At 30.0% G+C, this 7,500-nt stretch overlaps 1 protein-coding gene across 2 annotated transcripts in view; it reads left to right on the top strand.

Annotated features, from left to right (window-relative positions):
- LOC145297758 (uncharacterized) overlaps positions 1 to 7,500 on the top strand; it is an 859,574-nt gene that overhangs the window by 296,760 nt on the left and 555,314 nt on the right. The window lies entirely within an intron of this gene.

Genomic DNA, 7,500 nt, shown 5'->3' with positions numbered 1-7,500 from the left:
AACGGTAATGAGCCTAAACACTTACCCCTGGACCATCTCGCCGACTGTCTTGATATATCGCGATTTACTTAGATGTTGTTTTGTTTGGGTTTTAACGATATGTTTTGAATGAATATTAATTTCGTATATTAATTTATGCGATTAAATGAAGTAGTCAAGCGATTGTCGTACATACAGCCGAGTTCCAATCCTCGCTTCAGGTAGTTGCCTGTCTAGCCGCATTGATGAGCTGTGAAACAGCGAAACAGTACTGTATGTGGATGACTATATATATATCTACACGTGTGTGTGTTTGCGCTTGTGAATTCGTTTTGAAAAAGCTGATGTGAGTTTAATCCTGTTTAGTCTCGACTAGTGTCTCTCAATCGTAGGCGTGCCCCTTCTATTTTTTTAAATTTTAATGGCTGGCTCTGCTTTGGAGCAGAAATTGACTCTGAAATAATTTTTAGCTCTTATCATTGTCTAATCAACCTTTGTATCTGAAAGTTAGATTTGTTTTTTCGTCTTTTATTTTTCTAGTTTTATAATTATGTATGCTTATATCTTACTAGCAAAAGTACCCGTCGTTGACTGGGTTCAAAAACAGCCTACAGAAAATGGACTCTGATTTATGAAAGTATGATAGGTTATGAAAAGGAAGGTTGTAAATTTGGGTTGAATTTGGGGGTATCAAAACCGAAGCAAAATATGATGAAAGTAAAAATAAAATACATAAACCACATAATTTATTATACAATATCTGTTCACATTGAAACACTTATCACAATATTCTGTGAATCTATATTAAAAAACCTTGTTAAACTTCGTGACATATTTCCATTCTATGAAGGTTAGGTGCGAACGAACACCCCATAATTTTATTATACCATATTTCTTCAAACTGAAACATAATCATCAAAGTATACTTACGCAGATAGACATGAAAAGTCTTTATGAAAGTTTGTGCCTATTTCCATTCTATTGAGGCCAGGGGCGAACGCAGACCCCACAATTTTATTATACCATTCCTATTTAAGTTAAAATATACTTATCAAAGTATTCTTATGTACATCCATTTTCAAAACACTTGTAAACGTTTTTGTTTAATTTTTAAATTTTGTATTTTCATACTTTGTGGACCAGGCGCGAACGCAGACCCTACAATTTTAATGAACCACCGTTCTGCCAGATCAAACATACCCATTCCTGTGTCTCGATACATCTTCTATCATTATATGTAATCAGTTTTTTAAAATAGTCAACTATATAGAAGCCTAATCGTGACAAGACATACACGCGCGCGCGCCTGTGCACACACACACACACACATTCAGCTTTATATTATAGATTATTGAACTATTCTCACTTTTCGGTTGTTGTTTTTTAGTTTTTCCTTGAATTTTTAATTCAATTAAGTTTTTTTTTTATCATTATCTTGCATCTGAAATCTGGATTTTTGTATTTGGATATGTTCAATTTTCGTTTGGATCACGGATGTTCCCTTTTGGACTATTATTTACAGAGTTTCAGTATTCTTTTATCCATATATATATATATATATATATATATATATATATAATGAACTACTTTTCCCCTTCTGATTTTGACCTTAATAGGATAAAAAATCAAGACATTCCATGCAAATATAATACGCACAAACTGCAGCACAATATCTGAGGTGTGTTATAGGCCTATTACCTATCCTCTTCCTCGATAATCGTAGATTCCTATATTCTATCTGCTGAGAGTTCACTGCCAAAATCGGTTAAAATCTATGGAAGTGGTAAAATTTTTTCTCTCTAATAAATTCCTCCTTCCCCGTCACCACTTTCCGCCGTTACGGGATCGTCCACAAGAGACAGTTACGAAGGAAAACCGGTTTGGGTTTTCTTTACTTTGCAGTTACTTACAAAAACTGGAATGGAATTTTAATTCTACTGAGTGAAACGCACCATTGAGTTAACCGAATCGAAGGGTTATTTATGCCATTTGTTTTTTCGCTGTGTTTTTTTTGTTTTTGTTTTTCCGAACACGTCCATCATTTTACCCCCTGATTTATGCTTTCTGTTTTTCCGATTTCTTTTTTAAAGAAATTTTATGTTTGTTCGCTGATTTTTTTTTTTTTTTTTTTGGAGAGTGTGCCGATTTTTAAAGGAACATCGTTTTTATTTTATTTTTATTTTTATATTTAAATAGGGTTATTACTTCGCCTATTCCCTACTTTACCCCCCACCCTTACACACACCTCCAAACAACCGGGCAACGCCGGGTACCCCCGCTACTTTGATATAATACAAGATTCTCTGAATTCTGACGCCCCTTCTGATTAGCTATAAAACTATTTCCCTTATAATCCATTTTCTTATTTATTGATACACTGTATCCTCCATCACAAGAACGTGACTTTCCAGGATTTTGAAACCATTCTATCGACGCTTCTATTTTTGGAATTGCTTCGAGATATAAAATTAGAATATCAGACAAATGGTATATTTCGATATAAATGTCCACCTTGCCAGGAGTGAAACTCATCAATTCTTGCAATTTCACTTTCAGCCGTCGCGTTTGAGAATTCCTGCATGGATCTTGCTCCAATTTCATATAAATTCAGAAGATTTTATCAGTAGTTTTAAGGATTCTACCAGGATTGACAACTATTTTATAGGAGTTACAAGGATTTTACAAAAAGCTAATTTTCCAGGATTTGTTAGATTCATAAATAGTGACCAGATTCTTCGCATTTCGAAACCATACTCTAGAGATTTTAATTGAACGTGTACAGAATTTCGTTTGTTTTTTTTTTGTTTTTTGTTTTTTGTTTTTTGAGATTTTGAACGTTCTTAAGTTTTATATCTGGATTAATTCATATGGTATAATGGTATAATTATATGGTATAATGGTATAATTTTCTCCATATAATTATCCAGAGCCACTCAAAAAACTATTTTCAATAATTGTGCTGAAAAGCAAATTAGCGTCCATTCGCAGCTGAACATTTTGATAACTGCATTTCATTTCCTCTGATAATATGAGCCATTGTTGAAAATCCATGGATTAAGGAAATTAAAATAACCCCTTCTATATATTACTTTTGTCAAGCAATAAATTCTTAAATCGAATATATGTCTCTATATGTTGTTTTTCAGAATTTAACATTTAACCACTAAACTTATATATTGCTCTATTCTTAAATATTGAGCTTTTCCTTTTTGGCTAGGATCTCCTTGAAAGTATTACTTCAAGTAATATCTATCAGGATTTTTCATCTGAATTCTATCAGTGTCTTTTATATATATATACATACATATATATATATATATATATATATACTCCATTTACTCACATAAATTAATATACGAAATTATAAATTTATTCGTAAACTTTAAGTATTTACTTCAACAGTGCTCAATACGTAGGTAGAGCTAGTTAGTAAGTGAATGAAACGTAGAAGATTTAGTGTAGCTTAATCGCCATATATATTTTATAGCTTACTACATATATATATATATATATGTATATATATACTATATATATATATACATATATATATATATATATATATATATAAAATTGTAATCATTCAATGAATTTAAAAATTTATGATGTGAAATGTTTGAGTTTCAAATCAAAAGATTTTTATTACTCTGCGTAAGACAAATACATTTGAGATATTATAACTCCTTATCCTATAGGATTTCGATGTCTATCATCTCTTCAGAGGAGAAAATATTAGCAAATAATTATAATGTTTTACACCTTATTTGCTAAAGTCAGTGAGATAGGGAAAATAACAATTAAATTAATTAGGTTTCCATACCAGTTGATTGTAAGATAATTTTATTCTGAAGTATATATATATATATATATATATATATATATACAGAGTGTCCGTAAAGTTACTATACAGTCTGTCTATATATATATATATATATATATATATATATATATATATATATATATATATATATATATATATATATATATATATACAGAGTGTCCGTAAAGTAACTATACAGTCTTATTCTTTTATTGTATTATATTTGTATTAATAGTTAATATTTATTTTTTTACAGGTTTATTTAACCAAGCATACCACGTAAGACTGTATAGTAACTTTACGGACACCCTGTATATATATATATATATATATATATATATATATATATATATATATATATATATATATATATATATATATATATATATATATATATATATTCAGTTTCTTTTGTTTGTTCTTTCCTTTGGAAACTGATTTTTAATTCACAATTATTGATTTTTACTCAATATTAATATAGCTCTAGGATACATATACCTATTGAGCTTATTATATATCTACAGTATTATGGGCGCTGTTTCTTTTTAAAGTATTAATATATTTACTAATACAATAAAAGAAACTCTGCTCTTTAGATTCCAGGTCTAATTACCTCTATAATGTGTGTGTGTATATATATATATATATATATATATATATATATATATATATATATAATTATAAAATTCAAATGACCTTCTAACGAGTGATGTAACCAACTTTCCGGTTTACGTCATCCGGTTGCGTATGCGCGCATAAACATTAACCCATAACAACGCAAACGAATAAACACACATCGCTTCTTTTGCAGATTTTGACCTGGGCACTGAAATATTTACGTTATTATTTCGAAATTATTATTTAACATGGGAAGAGTGGGGGTGTTTTGCAATTATTCTTTATTACAACTATACTGTCGCTATTTTCTTACAACTAAACAACTTTAACCCGTTGACAAACATAAGAACAATTGTAGTAAAGACAAGACTACTACTACTACTACTACTACTACTACTACTATTACTACTCTATCCGTCCCTTTTCCTTCTTTACTTCCTTTCTTCTTTTTTTATTTTTGTTTACATTTCTTGATACAAATTAGTTGTGTGAGAACGGTGAATTTGTTGACACATTTACTAATAGGTTTCAATATTAGGTTTATTTTACTTTATTTATTTAGGTTTTATTTTTTTTTTTTTTTTGCTTCAGGTTTTATTAATTATTTTATTTTTTTTTTTAGATTTTTCGTTTCTATAACTTGTTTGAAGGATTCCAATATGGGGTTTTCATTCTTATATTTCTCATCGGTTGGTTCATGTGCGTTTTTGTTTCTAAATGGCTTTCGTCGACGTTCGATTCGTAGGAAAATGATGTTCAATTTTCGATTTTTCAGCGATTATTCGGAAAAATAGGTAACTTTACACGAATAGAGAAAGATTTTTTTTCACGTTTGATTGATCCGTCCGTGATTTTTCATTTTAATATACTGTCATAGCAATGTTTCTGGTATGTCAAAAAAAAAACAACTATTTTCTTTACGTCATAAGTGTCACGCTCATACATGAATTCCATAGCTAATATAGCATACTGACCCAACGGGTCACGGGTAGTCTAGTATATATATATATATATATATATATATATATATATATATATATATATATATATATACTAGACTACCCCTGACCCGTTGGGTCAGTATGTTATATTAGCTATGGAATTCATATATATATATATATATATATATATATATATATATATATATATATATACATATATATATATATATATATATATATATATATATGACAGTCGTCAAAGAGACGCGACCCGCTTGACTAATTGCTCTGAAGAGCAATGAGTAAATCCAATAAAATATCCCTGGAATCGTGTTAGTTCATCCATTGTTGTCGTGTCTATTCACGCATCTCATCAATTTCTGTTTCATCCTTGTCATGTTCAATTAATTCGCCTCTCATTGTCTGTCGTAAATAATGCAGAAACCTAAGGGAGGTAACTCTGTATGAAACATACATATTTCTTTTATCACACAAAGTGTGGTCATTCGATGAGAAAGGGCGGGAGAGGACACATTTTACCATAATGACTTGATTCGCCGTTAAATAACTCGAAAAGCGTTGATATGCCGTAAAACAAAACAACAAAACCAAACACCGTGAATAAATATTTGAAGATTTATACAACTCGCAGCATTAAAACGGTTTTATTAATTACAACCAAACCAAACCAAACACTATAAATAAATATTTGTAGATATAAAGAGCTTGAACTATTAAAAGTTTTTTTCCAAAATAAATGAGACGTTACGAGCCTGTCTCTGCTTTATCGTTATTTTCTTGGCAAATGCTCAGCTGAGCTTCAATCTATAAACTTTCGCGGAAAACACTCGTCTATCTGAAACCACTATTAATAATTTCCCACACTCTTTATCTGTGCCTAAATCTAAATATAGATTCCATGATCAAAGCTTCTTTGTTAGAACTGCACGCCTGTATAACTTTCTTCCGTTGGCCTGCTTTCCAGCTGACTACAATCTGATTGTCTTCAAGTCCAATGTAAAGAAGTTCTTGAGGAACCGTCCCCCTAAGTAATCCAATTTACAAAATTTCCACTACTTATGTTTACTACACTATAATCATATTGACTAATGTATACCCATTAACCCTTATCCTGGCCTTAATGAGTGGTGATTCCTGTGTAATATATATATATATATATATATATATATATATATATATATATATATTACACAGAAATAACATACAAACGTTAGTATGTTGTAAAACAAAACCACTAAACCAAAAACTATGAATAAATATTTGAAAATATAAACGACTTGAAGCATAAAAACATTTTTTAGAAATTACTGAGTTCGACACAAATTACCTGAAAATATTTGACATGCCGTAAAACAAAACCAAATATCGTGAATAAACATTAGAATGATATAAAAAAAACTCGAAAGATTAAAAAGTTTTCCAAAATTTCTGGATTCAGTGTAAAATAACCTGAAAAGGGTTGATATGCCGTAAAACAAGACAACCAAACCAAACCAAACCAAACGCCGTGGATAAATTTGTGAAGGTATTAAAAATCAACTTGAAGCATAAAATATTTTTTTCCAAAATTACTGCATTCGGCATCAAATAACTGAGAAAAAGAGTTGATATGCCGTAAAAGAAAACAACCGATTCAGTAATAATCTCTACAATTATATAAATACAACTTTGTCTGTGTGTATGAGTTCGTCACTTATAAAGTCCGCAACGGCTGAACAGATTGTCTTTAAAATGTACAGAACTTTAGTGTATAAGTCTAGGAGCGATCATAGTTAAGTTTTGTCTCAGAATACCCCCCGACAATTACCGATAATCGATAATCGAAACCGTTATTTTAATTTGTCTATCATCGGTAAAGCCATTTTTCCATGTCGTCGCTTAGCAACAATGATAGAACTACGGGCCGTGAAAATTCTACTGTGGGTAAGTTGATAGCGTGTGTTTTTTTTTATTTTTTTTTTATTCTATTTTTTTTTTGTTTTTTGCATGACGTGTAGGTTCAAACCCCGCACCCGCACGTAAATATCTTAATTAAAAGTAATGTTTTTTTTTTTTTGCGTTATCTGGAAAGAATTTTATATAAAATAATTTTATAAAAGAAACAGTAGGTTCTATAGAGTGTAG

The sequence above is a fragment of the Euprymna scolopes genome, chromosome 18 (genome assembly GCF_053919585.1).
Source record: "Euprymna scolopes isolate OS-2025 chromosome 18, ASM5391958v1, whole genome shotgun sequence".
Classification (NCBI taxonomy): Eukaryota; Metazoa; Mollusca; class Cephalopoda; order Sepiida; family Sepiolidae; genus Euprymna; species Euprymna scolopes.
This window is presented reverse-complemented; position numbering and strand designations above follow the sequence as displayed.